The sequence below is a fragment of the Schistocerca americana genome, chromosome 5, assembly GCF_021461395.2.
Source record: "Schistocerca americana isolate TAMUIC-IGC-003095 chromosome 5, iqSchAmer2.1, whole genome shotgun sequence".
Classification (NCBI taxonomy): domain Eukaryota; kingdom Metazoa; phylum Arthropoda; class Insecta; order Orthoptera; family Acrididae; genus Schistocerca; species Schistocerca americana.
In genome coordinates this window covers 713,066,856-713,088,167 of record NC_060123.1, presented here as the reverse complement: position 1 = coordinate 713,088,167, position 21,312 = coordinate 713,066,856, and positions in this window count along the sequence as shown.

Sequence of the window (21,312 nt, the reverse complement as noted above, 5' to 3'; positions counted from 1 at the left end):
CAGCCAACTGCCGGTAGAGCGTCCAGTTTCCCTTCCGGAACAACCATTTCAGCGGCTGTGCGACACGACCCATTTCAACTGGCAGATGGAGCCAGATAGGGTAATGGTCGCTGCCATGAAGGTCGTCGTCGACGACCCACTGAGCAATGTCCGCAAGCACAGGCGAACAAATAGAGAGGTCTATGGCAGAAGACGAACCTGAAGCGGTGCTAAAATGCGTGGCCTGACCTGTGTTCAGCAGTATGATGTCGGAAGTCCTGAGCAACTGCTCAATCATCTGGCCTCTGGGGCAGGTTTTGTTGGAACCCCATAATGCATTATGAGCATTAAAGTCTCCTAAAATGAGAAAGGGACGGGGTAGCTGATCAATGAGCCATGCAAGGGCTTCACTGTCAATGAGCTCAGCGGGTGGTAAATACAAGGAGCACACTGTAACATGAACCTGGGCCAGGATCCGAGCTGCAGCCGCTTGTAGCGTTGTGGTTAAGGTCACAGGTGAGGAGTGGAATGTGTCCTTAATGAACACTGCCACCCCACCCTGAGCCCTATTACCAGTCACGTCGTCTTTCCTGTACACGTGATATCCCGTAAGTACAGGCGTGTCAGTCTCTTTAAAATGTGTCTCTTGCAAAGAGATGCAAATGGGGTTTGCCTGTACTAACAGCCGCAATTCTGCAAGGCGAGGTCTGACTCCATTCAGATGCCACTGAAGTATGGGAGCCATATCAGCGTTTCGGTTTAGATTTCCCCCTGTCTTTGCGCCGCGCTGGTGAGGCACTTGTAGAGCGAGTGGCAGCAGAGGGGCTGCCAGGTTCTGGGGTAGAGGTATCAAAATCCATGACGATATCCTCCTCATCAGTCAGGGATGCCATGACGACATCCGATGGTGCCTTTGGCACGTTTGACGTCAAACGCCGTGCCCCTTTCCCTGGTCCCGTTTTTTTTTTTTTGGAAGCTGGTGATGGGGGAAGTGGAGAGGCACTCTGTTTCTGGAGGGCCTTCGAAGGCTTCACTGGAGCTTGCTCTGCAATAGCGGTGGGTGCAGGCGGAGCAGCCTGAATAGCTATATCGTTAGTGGGAGTGCTCTGGTAGGTACAAACACAGGTACAGGTATTGGTGGAGGATACTGCGACACTGGACATGGTCTGCGTCGAAGCGCCTACTCGCGACGCACGGTTGTGCACCAAGGAGACATAGGATGTGGCAAAGGCAGGGGGTTTTGTAGCCCTATACTCTTTTTTGGCTTCCACATAAGGTAGCCTCTTTGTCACCTTGATCTCCTGAATTTTTCGTTCTTCCGCAAAGACGGGGCAGTCGCTGCTCCAGACGGGATGGCTCCCAGAGCTGTTTATACACAGCGCTGGAGATGTGCAGTTGGTCCCAGCTTCATGAGCTGCCTTGCCACATATACATCAGGTTGGTTCACCCCCACAACTCATTGTCGTATGGCCAAATCGCTGACATTTGAAACAGCGCATAGGGTTAGGTATATAAGGCCGAACCCTAAGTCGGAGGAAACCAGCCAGAACGTATTCAGGTAAGACAGGCGAATTGAAAGTCACAATGAAAGTGGCAGATTTCTCAATAACTCCATTATTCCTACGTGTCCTTTGTTCCACGTCTACAATCCCCTGTGTTGCCCATTCTTGCTTCAGCTCGTCGACATCGATATCATTAAATCACGGCAGGTGACAACGCCTTTACTGGAGTTGAGGGAATTGTGCAACTCGACAGTAATATCATACTCGCCTAACTTGGGTGACTTCCGAAGCAGCTCCACTTGCGATGCCCTAGTAGTCTCAACTAACAGGGTACCATTCCTCAGGCGTTTGATAGATTTCAGTGTACCTGCGAGTCCTTCTAAACCTTTATGTATGTAGAAAGGAGACACTTTTTCAAATGAGCCCTCCTTCCTCTTAATCACGATGAAAACATTGTCATTTACGACTCCATGAGCCCTGTTACTCTTTTCCATCTGCATATCTGGAGGACTAGCCTCCCTCATGCGCTTGACTGATTGCGAAGTTGGTGAAGGGAAATACGTGGTTGCCATGTGCGTCCCACGAGCAGCTAGGGAACGAAACGTCAGCCCATACAGAGCCCCACATGCCTGGGTAAGCCTTATACAACTGAGGTGAGGCAGGTTCCTCAGAGGTCGCCCGCTAGCGACTGTTCCACCTCAACAGCCATGCATCTTATCGGCGCGCAGCACACCTTAAGATTAAAGGGTTTTTTAGAGAGGTAGGTACCATCCTCGCGATCCAGGCAATCAAGCCAAGATCCCCGGTCCCTGCGACACACAACGTTCCACCGTTGCGCCACACGGTGGTCGCTGAAGCATGCCCAGAGCTTACGGTGTCAGAGGACTGGCGGCACACACCAGTCCCCAGCTCGGGGATCCCGGGTTCGCCAAGCCCGTACCCAGCACATAAATGCTGAGTCCCCTGAGGGGGTGAGACTCAAATACAAATTAATTTTACATCAGCAGTTCCCCTATAGTCAATACAAGCGCCTGATTTTCACCCATTTATAACGGCAGGCAGTTACATCGTACGGAAAAGAGCGTAGACACAAGATCTTACCAATTCTCTTCTCCGAAAGCAGCCACCGCAACTGTCGGGAACCAATGGGAAATCCAAGGCAAAAATCGTTACTCCTTCACACAAATTACAGGACGCCCGCTTCCCGTTGCTTGCTACGGCGCCTTCCATTCAGAGCCAACTTGTATATCTCCATGCGACAGGTCCGGTCCCACACTCGCTACGTCAAACCGACAACCGTCTTCCACCACGTCCCGGAGCACACCACCCAGGACCTCGCCTCGTTACTCCTCGCGTAGTCCCCAGAGGGCGCTGCTTACCACCCTGACCGTGGCAGGAAAGATAAACCACCAGAGTGGCACTATCGATATGAGCCACCACGGCTCAGGGCTGAGTGCAACCCGCTTGCCAACAGTGCTCGGCAGACCGGATGGTCAATCACCCAAGTGCTACCAAAGCCCAATAGCGCTTAACTTCGGTGATCTGACGGGAACCGGTGTTACCACTGCGGTAAGGCCGTTGCTATAATGTGAGTAAGGCATGTATAATGATTAATATCTTCATAACTCTGTTTACAACTACACTATGTTTGTGAAAGTGGCACTTAGCTGTCAATACATAAGACGAACTGCAAGTTGCAGGCACCGTCTCTTCTTGGGTCTTGTAAGACATATATTTCAATTTTTTTAATGTGACAAATACACTATAAGGCAAAAAATGGGGCATCACGAAGGAATTATCGTAATGGGACGGAAATCGGTATACGTGTATACATGCGCAGACAAACAAATGATTGCAATTTCTGAAAAAAAAGAATAATTTATTCAAGAGAAAGAGCTTCACAAATTGAGTAAGTCAGTAACTCGTTGGTCCACCTCTGGTCGTATTTAAGCCGTTATTCGGCTTGGCATTGATTGCTACATTATTTGGGTGTTCTCCTCAAGAGTATCGTGCTGGATTATGTCCAACACGTCAAAATCCCGAGACGATCGCAGGGCCCTGTCCATAACGTTCCATAGGATTTCAGGTGGTGAAAGATCGGGCAACTTTGCTAGCCAAGGTAGAGATTAGCAAGCAAGAAGAAAAGCAGTAGAACCTCTCGCTGTGTGCGGGCGGGAATTATCTTGCTGACATATAAACCCAGTACTGCTTACCGTGAAGGGTAAGAAAAAGAGGGGCATAGATAATCGTCGATGTCCCGCTGCGCTGTAACGGTGCCGCGAGTGACAACCAAAGGGGTTCACCTATGGAAAGATGGGCACTCCAGACCATCACTCTTGGCGGTCCGCCCGTATGGCAGGAGACGGTAAGGTTGGTACCACACCACTGTCCAGGGAGTCTTCAGACACGTCTTCGGCCTCAAATCTCCTTGACTGCAGAAGAACTGTCTTCAGTTGAGAGGCACCCACATGCCTTGCTGATACTGTGGCATCAAGCAGTCAGGCCTGCAAGATGAGTGGTCTGCCAAGCGAGTGGATTCATTCTTATTTATCGAGTAACATGAACTCTAGTACTCACACTTAAGTTACAAGTTATCCTCCTATATGATTAATACGCAACGGAAACACGCATCTGACTATCAGTAATTTAAAGAACTCTGACTGTACACTACGCACTGGCAATACCACATTTTCTTTTTGTCTTTTTATTTAACGGCTTATGTCAACACGTGGCCACCGCACTGAATATGAATGGCGCACACATCATAAATTCGGGATATTATGTCAACATACAATTCGAAGGAAAATTCCACCAATCTTTTTCTTTTCACTATCTTATTTATCCCGATAAATTCTCTAACCTAAACACACAAATTCTACAACCTACAACAATAACACATGAGAAGTTCCGCCCAGTGGGCCTTGCTTTACAATGGTGAATCTCTATATTATGGTCTCGTAATTATTTTTAACGCTACAGTGCACTTTCTGGATAGGCTGGTGGATCTTTTATTATACCTCACACTTCGACTCTCACAATCATCATCACTAAACTTTCCTCCAGACCGGGCGGTACTGAAGGAACAAGCATAACCCACTAATCTTTTGAAACTACCTCGCTACTCTCCCATGCAAACCACACATACCCAAATTACATGACATACACCACACTACAACATGAAATACTACACAGAGAATGGTCACAACATTATCACTTTCAGCTTTCCCACTTCAATTAATATTTATCCCAGTTTCACACGACACTGCCCCACTTCATAATTCTACTTTCCTACTATGATTTCTGGAGATATTTGCACGTCTTCCTGTGCAATGCAAGCCAAGTGGCGTTGCTGGATAGACGGCCGACTCACCTTGCATCTCTCTCAGAGTTTGAATCAAGCGTCACACGGAATCATCTCACGCAAAGTAATATTAAGAACATCACACACGCGAGTCCTCAACTGATACCATGGACGAGTACTTCTCTTTATCCTTTGTCTCATACACAGATTGAGACTCACACAGTACTCACCACGTGGAAGTACTCGTCTCTAATTTCAAGTCCTGCACACGCCATTTCTTAAATATTTCAACTTATTGTACACACGCTATTTCTTAAATATTTCAACTTATTGTACACACGCTCGTAATTCAGCTTAACTTAAGCACACGGAAGTATTTCAACTTATTGCTACACGTGGTTTCATTGTGACCGTTGTTCACTTCCGAAAATTACTACAATCCCTTTAATATTACCTGCCTGACATTTAATTCTCCCCACAAAAGTTCTTGGAATAGAGAAATTATTATTTCAAACTACTCTTAAATATTCCACATCCATACCATGTCTCCACTCTTTCGTCATTACGGAGCACAACTAAAACAGGTCTTAACAGCACAAGATCCAGCGGCAGAGTGTCGAAACATGGCCGTTCTCTAGGTCCTCTCCCATCTCTGTCGAGGTGGGGGAAGCACCTTGCTATCGTATAGGTCAGCCACATTTCAGGCGCTCAAAGCTCTGGTAAATTTCATCTCTTTGGTCCCACCAAAGGTGGCCAAAGGATCGACTCAAAGATGATCATATATTCACATTCACTATCTGCGGTTAGCAGACGACCATACATTCATTCATTTCACAGATCTCACCAAACTGGTTGTAGGGATTTACTTTGTGGGAGTGCACATGTGATCAATTAAATAAATAAATTGTCATTCTTTCCCACACTGGTATCCGGCTTCGCTGTATTAATTGAAATTGAGTTATTTTACAAAAAAAATGTGTTGTTCTGACAAAAATAATGAAGTATGTTGTACCTATTTTCAATGTCGAGCGGTACTGTACCCTTTCACAGTCAAGGGCTGTGCTTCGGACTGAACCCGGATGACTGATGGTACGGTTTTGGAGGCGTGCCGGACAGTGGTGGTATACGAACCTGACTGTCGCCCGCCATACGGGATGATATCTGGGAGTGACGGTCTTTACTCGTCATCCGCGGCACTAATGCAACACAGAGTTACATCAAAGACATTCTAGGTCCTATTTTGTTGACCTTCATTGCAGGTCATCCTAGGCATACATTTCAGCAAGATAATACCCTCCAGGACATGGTGAGAAATCCTACTGCGTGCCTTTGTGGTTACCAAACTACACCTTGGCCAGTAAGGTTGCCACATAGGTCGCTGGTTCTCTCCCCGTTTGAGATCCTGTGGAGCATTATCGGCGGAGTTCTCCAACCAGCTCGTGATTCTGAGGAGCAAACGCTCCAGTTCGACAGAGTTTGGTCCCATACTTCTCACGAAAATAGTCCCCCATTGAGATCTCCGGGTGGGGACTACTCAGGAGAACGTCGATATCAGGAGAAACAAAACTGGCGTTCTACGGATCGGAGCGTGGAATGTCAGATCCCTTAATCGGACAGGTAGATTAGGAAATTTAAAAAAGGAAATCGATAGGTTAAATTTAGATGTTCAAATGTGTGTGAAATCTTATGGGACTTAACTGCTAAGGTCATCAGTCCCCAAGCTTACACACTACTTAACCTAAATTGTCCTAATGACAATCACGCACACCCATGCCCGAGGGAGGACTCGAACCTCCTCCAGGACCAGCCGCACAGTCCATGACTGCAGCGCCCTAGACCGCTCGGCTAATCCCGCTCGGCTGCATTTAGATGTGGTGGCAATCAGTGTAATTCGATGGCAGGAAGAACAAGACTTATGCTCAAGTGAATACAGGGTTATAATTAGAAAATCTAATAGGGGTAATGTAGGAGTAGGTTTAATAATGAATTAAAAATAGGGGCGTGGATAACCTACTCCGAAGAGGATTGTGAAGTACTGTGGTAGCCAAGATAGACATGTAACCCACGCCTACTACAGTAGTACAAGTTTGTATGTCGACTAGCTCCGTAGATGACGAAGAGATAGAAGAAACGTATGATGAGATAAAATAAGTTATTCATATAGTGAAGGGAGACGAAAATATTGGAATTCGATAGTAGGAGAAGTAAGTGAAGGAAAAGTAGTAGCAGATTATGGAATTGGGGTAAGGATTGAAAGAGGAAGCCACCTGCTAGAATTCTGCACAGAGCATAACTTAATCATTGCTAATACTTGGTTTAAGAATCATGAAAGAAGGTTGTATACGTCGACGAGGCCTGGAGAGACTGGAAGGTTTCAGTTGGATTATACAATGGTGAGACAGAGATTTAGGAACCACGTTTTAAACAGTAAGGCATTTCCAGGGGAAGATGTGAACTCTGACCACAATTCGGTTATGAGCTGTAGATTAAAACTGAAGAAACGGCAAAAAGGTGGGAATTTAAGGAGATGGGACATAGATAAACTGAAAGAACCAGAGGTTTGTGAGAGTTTCAGAGAGAGCATTAGGGAACGACTGACAAGAACGGGGGAAAGAAATACAGTAGAAGAAGAATGGGTGGCTCTGACGAAATAGGGAACGCAGCGGAGGATCAACTAGGTAAAAAGACGAGGGCTAGTAGAAATCCTTGGGTAACAGAACAGATAGTGAATTTAATAGATGAAAGGAGAAAATATAAAAATGCAGTAAAGGAGGCAGACAAAAAAGAATACAAACGTCTCAAAAATGAGATTGACAGGAAGTGCAAAATGCCTAAATAGCAATGGCTACAGGGCAAATATAAGGTTTTAGAGGCATATATCACTAGGGGTAAGACAGATACTCTCTACAGGGCAATGAAAGAGATCTTTGGAGAAAAGGGGACCACTTGTATGAATATCAAGACCTGAGATGGAAAATCAGTTCCAAGCAAAGAAGGGAAAGCAGAATGGTGGAAGGAGTATATAAAGGGTCTATACAAGGGTGCTGAACGTGGGGGAAATATTATGGAAATGGAAGAGGATGTAGATGGAGATGGAATGGGAGATATGATACTGTCTTGGGAGAGCCAGCCCTGACAAAACTCTACCATCTGCTGAGCGAGATGTATAAGGCGAAATCCCAAGAAACCAAGTGTTGACAGCTGTGAAAATTACCGAACTATCAGTTAAATAAGTCACTGTCGCAAATTACTAACGTGAATTCCTTACAGTCGAATGGAAAAACTGGTAGAAGCCGACCTCGGGGAAGAGCAGTTCGCATTCCGTAGAAATGTTGTAACACCTCAGGCAATACTGACCCTACGACTTATCTTAGAAGATAGATTAAGGAAAGGCAACCTGCGTTTCTAGCATTTGTAGACGTAGAGAAAGCTTTTGACAATGTTGACAGGAATACTCTGTTTCAAATTCTGAAGGTGGCAGGGGTCAAATGCAGGGAGCGAAAGGCTATTTACAATTTGTACAGAAACCAGATGGCAGTTATAAGCGTCGAAGGGCATGAAAGAGAAGCAGTGGTTAGGAAGGGAGTGAGACAGGGCTGCCGCCTATCCCCGATGTTATTCAATCTGTATATTGAGCGAGCTGCAAAGGAAACAAAAGAAAAGTTCGGAGTAGGAATTAAAATCCATGGATAAGAAATAAAAACTTTGAGGTTTGCCGATGACATTTTAATTCTGTTAGAGACAGTAAAGGACCTGGAAAGAGCAGTTGAACGGAATGGACAGTGTCTTTAAAGGAGGAGCTAAGACGAACATCAACAAAAACAAAACGAGGATAATGGAATGTAGTTGTATTAAATCAGGTGATGCTGAGGGAATTAGATTAGGACATGAGACACTTAAAGTAGTAGATGAGTTTTTCTATTTGGAGAGCAAAATAACTGATGATGGTCGAAACAGAGAGGATATAAAATGTAGAATGGCAAGGAAAGCGTTTCTGGAGAAGAGAAACTTGTTGGCAGCGAGTATAGATTAAAGTATCAGGAATTTTTTTCTGAAAGTATTTGTATGGAGTGTAGCCATGTATGGAAGTGAAACATGGAAGATGAATAGTTTAGACAAGAAGAGAATAGAAGCTTTCGAAATGTGGTGCTACGGAAGAGTGCTGCAGATTAGATGGGTAAATCACCTAACTAATGAGGAGGTACTGAACAGAATTGGAGAGAAGATGAATTTGTGGCACAACTTGGCTAGAAGAATGTACCGGTTGGTAGGACATGTTATGAGGCGTCAAGGGATCACGAGTTTAGAATTAGAGGGCAGAGTGGAGAGTATAAATCGTAGAGGGACACCAAGAGTGGAATATACGAAGTATCTTCAAAAGGATGTAGGTTGCAGTAGGTATTTAGAGATGAAGAAACTTGGACAATATAGAGTAGCATGTAGAGCTCCATCAAACCAGTCTCTTAACTGAAGACCACAACAACAGCCTTTCAGGATACCCAACAGCTCTAGGTTGGTTGGGTTAAAGTTTAAAGGGACCAAACTACAAAGGTCATCGGTCCCTTGTTTCATAAAAACACAGAGCAGAGTGAAACTATCCACCAGGCAGGCGAAGCACTAAAAGAAAAATTCCGGGGGAAGAAAAGCGCCATAGTCCATTGGAAGATAACACGGAAAACAGAGCACAGCAACAAAAACAACATAGAGAACAAAGGCAGAAGGAATTAAAACTGCACAGCAGAGGACTGTGTGCTGGCTGATCACGAAAATAATAGGATGACCCAGCCACTCTGCAACACGTTAAAACCTCCAGTCTAAAAGTTTAGGGCGGAGGCGAATCACAACACAAAACCAATTAAAAGAGAGAGCTCAAAAGAGGGTGATGGAAAAAAAAAACTTAAATGGACCTATAAAAGCCACTTGCGCGAATAAAACTTAAAACCCGATCCGCCATAGAGACATTGTCACCTAAAAGAGATGATAAAGCACCCTGGAGATGAAAAGTTCGCCTGAGGGCGGTTAAAAGAGGACAGTCCAACAATATATGGGCCACTGTCATAATCGCACCACAGCGACAATGAGGGGGGTCCTCTCGACGCAGCAGATGACCATGCGTCAGCCAAGAGTGACCAATGCGGAGCCTACAGAGAACCACAGAATCCCTGCGAGACGCCCGCATGGAGGAACCCCCCACGGTCGTGGTCTCCTTTACACGCTGCAGCTTGTTGGGTACAGACAGGGTGCGCCATTCGTCTGCCCACATCCCAAAGACCCGACGGCGCAACACCGATCGGAGATCAGTTGCCGGGAGGCCGATCTCCAACGGCAATTTGCGGGTGGCTTATTTAGCTAACTTGTTAGCGTGTTCGTTGCCCGCTATCCCAACGTGTCATATGAACACCACTGAACGGCCACGTTGTTCAAGAGCATGAACGGACTCCTGGATGGCAACAACAATGGGATGGCGTGGGTAGCACTGGTCAAGAGCCTGGAGACTACTGAGAGAGTCACTGCAAATGACATAAGACTCGCCAGTGCTGGTACGAACGCGCTAAAGGGCACGAAAAATAGCTGTTAGCTCTGCGGTGTAAACACTGCAGCCGTCCGGCAAGGAGCGCTGGTCTACATAGTCCGAATGAGCGTAAGCGTACCCCACACGGCCATCAACCATCGAGCCATCGGTATAGATAACCTCCGAGTCACGGGATGCGTCGAGGAGAGCAAGAAATTGGCGGCGCAAGACTGCAGGAGGAACTGAATCCTTTTGCCATTGGGAGAGGTCCAGCTGAAGCTGCGGCCGACGGATACACCAAGGTGGTGTATGTGGGCGGACCTGAAAAGCAGATGGAAGAGGCAAAGACTCGAGTTCACTAAGGAGTGACCGAACACGGATCCCAATTGCGTGGCCCGATCGCGGCCGCCGGCGTGGAAGATGGACTGCCGCATCGGCGAAAAGGAGACGGTAGTTAGGGTGACGGGGAGAACAACGGACGTGGGCAGCATAGTTGGCTAAGACTTGTTGACGCCGAATGTGGAGCGGAGGAACCCCAGCCTCAGCAAGTAGGCGATTAACAGGACTGGTGCGGAATGCTCCTGTCGCCTGTCGAACCACACAGTGGTGAACAGGATCCAGCAGTTGCAACGCTGAGGGCGACGCTGAGCCATACGCCACACACCCATAATCCAGTCGGGACAGCACAAGGGCTTTGTAGAGCTGCAGCAGCGTGTTACGGTCTGCACCCCAAGTTGTGTTGCTGAGGCAGCGGAGGGCATTCAGATGCTGCCAGCACTGACACTTGAGCTGACGAATATGTGGAAGACAAGTAAGCCGGGCATCGAACAGCAATCCCAGAAAACGGTAAGTGTCAACAACCCTGAGCTTAGCATCCTGAAGATAGAGCTCAGGGTGGGGATGGACAGTGCGACGCCGACAAAAGTGCATAACACAAGTCTTCGCAGGAGAAAACTGAAACCCATGGGCTAGGGCCCACACCTGTGCCTTGCGTATGGCTCCCTGCAACCGACGTTCTGCAACACCAATGGTGGAGGAGCTGAAAAAGATACAGAAATCGTCAGCATATAACGTGGGTGAGACAGACGACCCTACTGCTGCTGCAAGGCCATTAATGGCCACAAAGAAAAGGGGCACGCTCAATACAGAGCCCTGTGGAACGCCGTTCTCCTGGATATGAAGTGAAGTACGGGATGTGCCAATTACAACGCGGAATGTCCGAACAGATAAAAAATTCTGAATAAAAATGGGGAGAGAGCCCCGGAGACCCCACCCATGCAACGTGGCGAGAATATGGTGCCGCCACGTCGTGTCATATGCTCTGGAGAGGTCGAAAAAGACGGAGACGAGGTGTTGGCGCCTGGAAAAAGCAGTGCGGATTGCAGACTCAAGGAAGACCAAAGCATCGACGGTGGAACGGCCCCGACGGAAGCCGCTCGGGCATGGAGCCAGAAGACCCCGAGACTCGAGCAGCCAACACAGCCGTCGACTCACCATGCGTTCCAGCAGCTTGCACAGAGTATTTGTTATGCTGATGGGCCGATAACTATCCACAGTAAGCGGGTCCTTACCAGGCTTAAGCACCGGAATGATAGTACTTTCTCGCCACTGCGACGGAAAAACACCATCACCCCATAGGCGGTTGAAGATGGCAAGAACACATCGCTGACAGTCCGGGGACAGGTGTTTGAGCATCTGATTGTGGACGCCATCTGGCCCAGAGGCTGTATCGGGGCACTGTGCCAGGGCGCTCTGGAGTTCCCACAAACTAAATGGGGCGTTATACGCCTCAGGGTGGCGAGAAGCGAATGAAAGCCGTTTGCCTTCCTCCAGGCGTTTGAGTGCGCGAAACGCAGGTGGGTAATTCCCCGACGCAGAGGCCCGAACATAGTGCTGTGCGAAATGCTCGGCGATTGCATCGGCATCGGTGGATACTGCCCCGTTGATGGTAAGCCCTGTGATATCTGTAGAGTACTGCAATCCAAAGATGCGCCGAACCTTCAGCCACACCTGGGAGGGGGATGTACGGGAACCAATGTTGGAAACGTACCTCTCCCAACACTCCTGTTTCCGCCGTTTGATAAGCCTCCGTACCTGAGCACGGAGACGTTTGATTAAAATGAGGGTCTCCAAAGACAGGTGCCGCTTATGTCGCTGAAGAGCCCGCCGACGTTTTTTAATGGCGTCAGCGAACTCTGGAGACCACCAAGGCACCGACTTTCGCCGGGGGCACCCTAACGAACGAGGAATGGTACGTTTCGTAGCGGAAACAATCGCTGCAGTCAGTGTCTCAACCGCCACATCGATGGGACCATGGGGGAGAGAGTCAACAGTGGCAGCAGAGGAGAACGTGTCCCAGTTTGCCTTGCTAAATGCCCATCTAGGCGAGCGCGCAAGGGAGCGACGCTGTGGTAGTGAAAGGAAGATCGGGAAATGGTCACTACCACACAAGTCCTCGTGGACTCTCCAGTGGACCGACGGTACAAGCCCTGGGCTGCACAACGACAGATCTATGGCCGAGAACGTGCCATGCCCCACACTGAAATGTGTGGCAGCGCCAGTGTTTAAGAGGCAGAGGTCGAGTTGGGAGATGAGATTCTCGACCTCCCTGCCTCGGCCAGTAACCTTCGTTCCACCCCACAGGGGATTGTGGGCGTAACATCCCCCAGGAGAAGAAAAGGCGTGGGGAGTTGGGCGACAAGTGCAGCCAATTCGGTCAGGGAGACTGTACCACCTGGGTCCTTATCCTTCTTGGAGAGCTTCCTCTTCTCTCTCTTGTCTTTGGGAGGAGGGTTGGCATGCTGGGAGGGCTTTCCTGACGCATTATCAGGAACAGAGGAAGAGCGTGAAGCCCTTCGACCAGCAGCTGGTGGCTTCTTCAGCCACTGGCTAGTGTCTTGTGAGACACTGGGGAAGTCCTTGGAAGGGACTCCCCCAAGGGATCCCTTCCGAACAAGTGAGGCCAGAGGAGGCTGTTGCGTCTCCAGCTGAGCAGCCTGAGAGAGCTGTCGCTTCTCCGGCTGAGGAGCCGGAGAGGGCTGTCGCCGCTCCGGCTGAGAGTTGGGGACTAACGTCCCCGGTTGCTTGGGGCGCACTGCTTCCAAACTCGGTGTTTTGGGAGCAGTGGAAGAGAGAGCGGCCTGTCCCAGCGGTGGGGCAGACGTTACTTGATTTCTCTGTGGGCCAACAGAGAAGGTAGTCTGTGCAGGAGCTGGTGGCGGCAGTGTGACGGTAGCATAACTCCTCAACAGAGGTGTAGGGGTGAGTCGTTCTAATTTCCTCTTTGCCTCTTGGTAGCTTAAACGGTCCAATTTCTTGTATCTTCCGCTCTCGTTGATAGACTGCACAGTCTGGTGAGCAGGGAGAATGATGCTCCCCACAGTTAACGCAGGTGGGAGGCGGAGCACATGGAGCATTAGGATGTGGAGGTCGTCCACAATCACGACACGTGGGGCTGGAAGTGCACCTGGAGGACATGTGTCCGAATTTCCAGCACTGGAAGCATCGCATAGGGGGCGGGACATAGGGCTTGACATCGCACCGGTATATCATGACCTTGACTTTCTCAGGCAAGCAGTCGCCCTCAAAGGCCAGGATGAAAGCACCAGTAGCAACCCTATTATCCTTCGGCCCCCTAAAGACACGACGGACAAAGTGTACACCTCGCCGGGCCAGGTTCTCACGTAGCTCGTCATCAGACTGTAGCAGAAGATCTTTATGAAAAATAATCCCCTGGACCAAATTTAAGGACTTATGGGGAGTGACAGTAACAGGGATGTCACCGAGCTTCTCACAGGCGAGTAATGCCTGGGACTGCGCAGATGAAGCTGCTTGTATCAAAATGGCCCCGCTCCTCATTTTGGAAAGAGACGCCACTTCCCCAAACTTATCTTCGAGATTGTGCAGAAAGAAAAGAGGCTTAGTCCCCAAAAACGGATCCCCATCAGTTCTGCTGCATACAAGGTATCGTGGCGAATACGGCTCCTGTCTGTCTGCAGCCCTACGTTCCTCCCATGGTGTGGCTAGGGAAGGGAACGACTTCGGGCTATATGTCACAGCGTTAAATTCCACCTTACCACGCTTAGAGACATTGGCGGTCGGACGACCACCAGATTGAGATTTCACCCGCTTCATTGCGGGGCATCCGCCCCGATGCCACCCACTCCGACCAGGGGCTCTCCCCACGGGCGCCACCCAGCCACAGCAAAGGCCACCTGGCAGGATGGCCGTTGCTGGGAGTCCCGATGCCCCAGAGAGACGAGCATCTACTCCTTGGCTTACGTGGGGAGGTGTCAGTTTAGGCATCGGCAGTACGATCCCTGTGTTGTCAGGGGGCTACAGCCTAGAGGGTACATGACGACCCCACCACAACGGGCTGGCTACCGTGCTGGATTTCGGGTGCCATGGGTAGTCCATATTGATCGTGGGTGCCGGTGGTGACGCGCTAAGGGCGGTACTTACACAATACATCAAGTGTCTATGCCCAAAATGAGGGATGGAGGGTGCAGGTACGACGCCAAGACGATCAAGAGTGCCAAGGTCGTAGGGCACAGAGGACTGATGGTGCACCACGTAAGGTGTCCTTCCCCAAAAGGCTCGTACTTCTGTGAAATTTGGAAAAATAGAGGTCAAACCCTAATGGGGACCATCACATTAAGGCCAAAACGTTTGACACTCCTTTTAGTCGCCTCTTACGACAGGCAGGAATACCGCGGGCCTATTCTTACCCCCGAACCCGCAGGGGGGTCAACAGCTCTAGGAATAACGGCTTGAAAAAGGGCAAGAGGTGGACCAATGCATTATTAACTTAATTTGTGAAGCTCTTTCTCTTGAATAAATCATACAGTTTTCCTAAAACTGTAATCATACGTTCGTCTGTTCGTGTACATCACATCAACCGATTTCCGCTCCATTCGCATAATTCCTTCGCGATGCATGGCTCCTTTCCTTTGTTTTGGTGTGTTTTATGAGTTGTAGTGCTTCTTTTTACCTCTACATCCGTTTAATCGATTGTTCATTTGCTACATGTTTACTCTTCTTTCTAATAACCTAATGCCCACATCCTCCTCCTCCTCCTATCTCTCTCCACATCATCCTCCCTCCTCTCTCTGCCGTCGTTCCCCTCTCCATGTACAAAACCCCCTCCCCCCATCACTATGCATTTCCTCTTCCTACCTCTCCCTCACCCTGAGCTTTCCTTATCGCTCTAGTCAATGTCTCCTTGAATGGGAGTTGAAGTCGCTTAAAATGATTGGGCAAATTGGTAAAGATCGTTGGTATATGGGGTATGAGAGGCCACTAGAGCTGCTGCATCCGTGGGGATAGTAGCTTCAATGACAGCATTTCACATAGTTTTAATCTGCAAATATATAGTATTACAGAGTTTCGGATGATACAGATTCCTTGATAGTATTGTAGTTATAAGCCAAGTACAATTCTCATGATCCTTTTTGTTAACTGGTGCGAGGAAGAAAACGAAAACAGTACATAGTTTTGTATACATCTTTTGTCTAAAGTTTTATAGAAGAAGGAAGAATATATGTGCAAGAAACAAGTTATCTAACTTTTTAACTGCACTACTACATAACTGCGACAATGAAAAAAAACGCACATTTTCACAGCGCAGCATAGCACAGCATTTTTTTTCTAGCAGTAGATTCATCTTGTCCTTCTTCTACTTCTTCATCTTCTTCTTTACTTCACGTACTACGCAAGGTGCCGGTTACGCTCCTCCATCAGTTGTATGGTCTTCCTACGTTTCCTCTTTCAGAGCATTTATAACTCAGAGCCTTTACTGGGAATCTTTCTGCACGCATACCGCATACAAGCTCCTTCCATTTTTCCTATTTTACTTTATTTCATTTGTATCTTCAACTCTTTTTCAATCTTCCCTTGTGTATCCTTCTACTCTCTATATATATCTCATTTCTTGGGCCTGTATTCTACCTTCTAGACTCCATGATGTTGCCCATTTTTCATTTCCATAAGTAAGTGTTCATACTGTTATTGTTTTATAAAACTTCAGATTGGTTTAACCTGGCTTTATTCTGCACACTTTTTGTTATGATTCCACACATGGAAGTAAATTTATATCATTTTTGGTCTAGGTCATGATTATATTAGTAAGTGACACCGCACTCTAGATATTTAAAATGATTTACTTGCTCCAAGATTTTATTATTCAGAACTATTTCATATATTACTGGTAGCCTGTCCTGAAATGCCATCGGCTTTGAGAGAAAATATGTATCCAAATAACGTACAGCCTATTCCTGTATGAATGTTTATTAAAGTAAACATCTGAAGTAAGTTAGTCAAGAACTTTTCGAGACTTTTGCTAACACCTTTTCTATATTATTTATTATAATGATATTTACGTATTTTATATATATTGGAAAATATAGCCTACGTTCGTCCAAATGATTCTTAGGGGAATGTATAGAAATGTGAAGTAAATAGCCAGAGAGCTTTCAGAAATTTTTGTTAACAACCTTTCCCCATTATATATTAGATACATGTATGTTTGAAGGCAGTTTAGGAAATGTTATGTATACAGTGATCCTCCTTATGTCTCGAAAGAAAAGTGTAGAATGGGAATACGTTACCGTGTTTTCAACACATAAGCCATTCTCGATGTTCGAATTGTTACGTGGTTGAATGTTACTGTCTTCATTGTCACTGAGCCCCAAGTTTGACGTGTTACCTAATGTTAGATTTTCAGAGTTCATTATTATCAAAGTGACTAGCTCGTAACACGTAATGAATGAGTATTTCTCATTTTCCACAGAAATAGTTTTATATGTGAACTTTGATTCTTGAATTGACAAGCGTTGTTCGCTTTCGAACAGTAAACAGCGACGTATAATATCTGTTTTATGTCTTCTTCGTCTAATAATAACTTTATGTGTGTTTCTACATGCAAGCATGCAACTTGCTATTCCGTAATTGTTTCTAACCACTATACGTCTTCAGTATGGACCCCGACGGGGCGCTGAACTCCTGTATGAATTTCTTTCCTCCGATTACTTCAACATTTCGAATGACGTCGTATCATGGAGTGTCCGCCGGAGGGTGAGGAGATCAGCTGCGATTGCCAAAGTAGTGTGTAAAGTTATGCCACCTTATTAACGATCTATTAAATTTTATTTTAGTTCTGAAGTCACTCTCTGTAAATAATTGGCACATAGTCGTATCCAGGGGTAGCTGTAAACGAAGCGGGCCTTAATATGTTGCACGTGTCGGAATAATTTAGTGTCGGTGAACCCTGCCTCTGAGTCTACGGATTGCCATCTGGCCATGATAAGCGGGACACAGGAACAGAGACTCCCAGGGCGGTACCCAAAGACATCTGGCCTCAGGAGTACTTTGTGCAACTTCGGAGAGCTGTCGCCTGGTGGCCCTGTTAACTGATCACTAACTCGATAATACAGTTTAAAAGTTATTGAGTCCAACGACCTACATATACCGACAGACCGAGATAGCGCAGTGGTTATCAAGTGAGGACGACCGGTCAAATTTCCGCCCAGATGTCCAGAATTAGTTTTTCCGTGTTTTCTAGAAATCGCTCCAGCAAATACTGGGGTGGTTCCCTTCCTCATCCTTCCGTACCATGAGCTTGTATCTCCGTCACTAAATGACCTCGCTAGGTCGTGTTCTTCACACAGTGGAGACCGTCGCGCCGGCTCTCTAGGAGCCGATCGCTCACGGGGTCACCAGCAGAGGCCAGACAGTAGCTCTCGCAGTATTGCTCTGGTGCAGTGAAAGACACCCACAACACTAACTGTGAGGGCCTGGTGCAACAAGCTGTACCAGCCACGTAGTTTGAACGTAACGCATCGCTGTTGATCGAAATTATTCCTGTTTCAGTTCTTGATAGTTTTATATTAATGGCGCCTCCATTGTAGGTTGTGAGTTGACTGTATAACAGACGTATAGAGACGTGGTAGAAGAGACTATAACCTCATGAATAGAAGTGTTTTGGATCCGGTTAAATGTATTCAGCGGGTAAGGTGACTATAAATTTCATTCCATCAACCAATGTTAGATCAGTGAATTCCGAAGTCCTGTCCATAAGTGACAGCCTTGTGAACTTTTCCGAGTACGGTACCGATTGATAGTCGGAAATGAATGCATACAAACACAACAGCTCGTCACTGTTAGTGGTTGCTGAATAAACGCTTCGTGGCGGCTTTGATATCGGTACCGTGATTAGTTAAACAGGTAAGAGTGTGATTTTTCGCGGCGACACAGCCAGAGAGCTTTCAGCGTTCTCTATTCAGAGTAGTGACAAGCTGCTGCCATAATAAAAGTCTGTGCAGAGATCCTGAGGTACCGTCAATGACAAGGATTATTAATTTCCACGTCAGTCAGCATTCAGACAACAAAAAAATTCCAGAATAAATGAACAGAACAATTCGTAAATTTACTCCGTGTTACAATGCATGTATAAAAGCGAAAATAACCCATTAGAGATACGACACGACATAATTTTCAGTTTTTTATACGCACCATATGCTCGATTGCTTTGTGGCGTGAAATAATTAATTAATTACCTCTTTTATACGTTCTCGCGTACGAACAAATTCCTACATTGTTATAGTCGTTCTGAATTTTTGCCCGGATGTAGCACAATTTAACACACGAGTGCAGTCTGGTTCGAAGAAAATGGTGTTTCACACCCTGCTTCTATATTACGGTTTGGGTAAGCTCGACTATTTTCGTTTTGCGCTATTAATGGGAAACGAGATATTGACTAATTCTGAAATAAATTTTAATCATGATCACAGCGTATTTCCTTAATAATTTGCTCCTAAAGTAAGAAACTGTCATATTGCTTACTTCATCTGTGCGTGACAATGTTCTGGCACTCGCATAACCAGTTTTCGTACGCCAAATTAGACAATTTTTGTAATATATTTTTGGGACATTTGTGGCATTCTATTTCATAAACAAACTCATGGATCTTAAAACTTAGTACTGTCTGTACTTTTATCCAATGTGTCCTCATAGTATTCAAAACGTATGAGGCACACATTTCCCGTAGGCATTCACACAAGAACGGCAGCCCTTACACTCGTCTAATCGACGAACGAGAGTTCGCCGATGGCTATCACAGAGCACTCTTGGATTCGAAAACCAGCCGAGGGCTGTACTGCGAACATATTTTTACTAGGAACTATTGCTTGTACTGGCTTATCAGAAACTGAAATAGGTTGTGATTATGGTTCGACTACAAATGTTCTTCCAACAATTGAAATTCATTGTGAAAACATTAGAAAATCCTTAGTCTCAAATATTACATTTGACCATTTCATACTTCACGCTATTTACCTTGAGACCTCTGGCATATGCAGTAACATTCACCATGGACGGTAGTGTAAATCATGTTGCCAGTGCGTGCAGAGAAGGAAGGAAGATATGGAGCAAAGCAGAGAAAAAGAGTCAATAATGGAGAACCGTATTTGAGGCTCAGCCTAATCGTAGAAAATGTCTGGAAACTTGATTATGCTCCATTAATTTCCTAACTTGGTGGTGAATTAAATAGCAAAACTCATTTAATATTTTCTTCGCTGAAGACAATATCTTCCCCCTTATGTAGTAGCATTTGTCAGGATTTCTTATTGATGTAGCTATTTTCAACTTATAAAGTAATTTTAGAGTATTAGCACATACATAACGTGAAACTGGAAGCAAAGTAACATTATGTGCTGCCATTCCTGATGGTTTGCAAACTATAGTGGAAGTGCTACTGCTCGTCACGGTGTATAACCAGGCGGTGCTCGTAAGGCTCAAAATACCTGTGCAAAGAAGTAACGCTTCTGAAGCTGCTAGTTTGTCATCAGCTCTATTATTTAGTTGACTTCATATCGGTGCTCTTTCCAGAATGAATTGCAGCAGCTGTTTCCAAACCATAATGAACGGTACTATTTCTGCTGTACACGGTTAGCTAAACTGCCACAGACAGCAGCACATCGTGCGAGTCGGCTGGTATCTACATGTCTGTGGCAATTCGCTCTGAGCAAACACCCTAATAATATTTTCTAAGATGAAACTAGTTCTCCGTAACAAGACATCTCTAGAAATATCAGAGTGTAAGTGAATAATTTTTCCTTTATTCTTGGCTACGATGAAACCCCCCCCCCCAAGAACCATGGACCTTGCCGTTGGTAGGGAGGCTTGCGTGCCTCAGCGATACAGATGGCCGTACTGTAGGTGCAACCACAACGGAGGGGTATCTGTTGAGAGGCCTGACAAACGTGTGGTTCCTGAAGAGGGGCAGCAGCCTTTTCAGTAGTTGCAGAGGCAACGGTCTGGATGATTGACTGATCTGGCCTTGTAACATTAACCAAAACGGCCTTGCTGTGCATGTACTGCGAAAGGCTAAAAGCAAGGGGAAACTACAGCCGTAATTTTTCCCGAGTACATGCAGCTTTACTGTATGATTAAATGATGATGGCGTCCTCTTGGGCAAAATATTCCGGAGGTAAAATAGTCCCCCATTCGGATCTCCGGGCGGGGAATACTCAAGACGACGTCGTTATCAGGAGAAAGAAAACTGGCGTTCTACGGATCAGAGCGTGGAATGTCAGATCCCTTAATCGGGCAGGTAGGTTAGAAAATTTAAAAAGGGAAATGGGTAGGTTAAAGTTAGATATAGTGGGAATTAGTGATTCGGTGGTAGGAGGAACAAGACTTTTGGTCAGGTGATTACAGGGTTATAAATACAAAATCAAATAGGGGTACTGCAGGAGTAGGTTTAATAATGAATAAAAAAATAGGAGTGCGGGTAAGCTACTACAAACATGCATAGTGAACGCATTATTGTGGCCAAGATACACACAAAACCCATGCCTATTACAGTAGTACAAGTTTATATGCCAACTAGTTCTGCAGATGATGAAGAAATTGATGAAATGTATGACGAGATAAAAGAAATTATTCAGGTAGTGAAGGGAGACAAAAATTTAATAGTCATGGGAGACTGGAATTCGTCAGTAGGAAAAGGGAGAGAAGGAAAC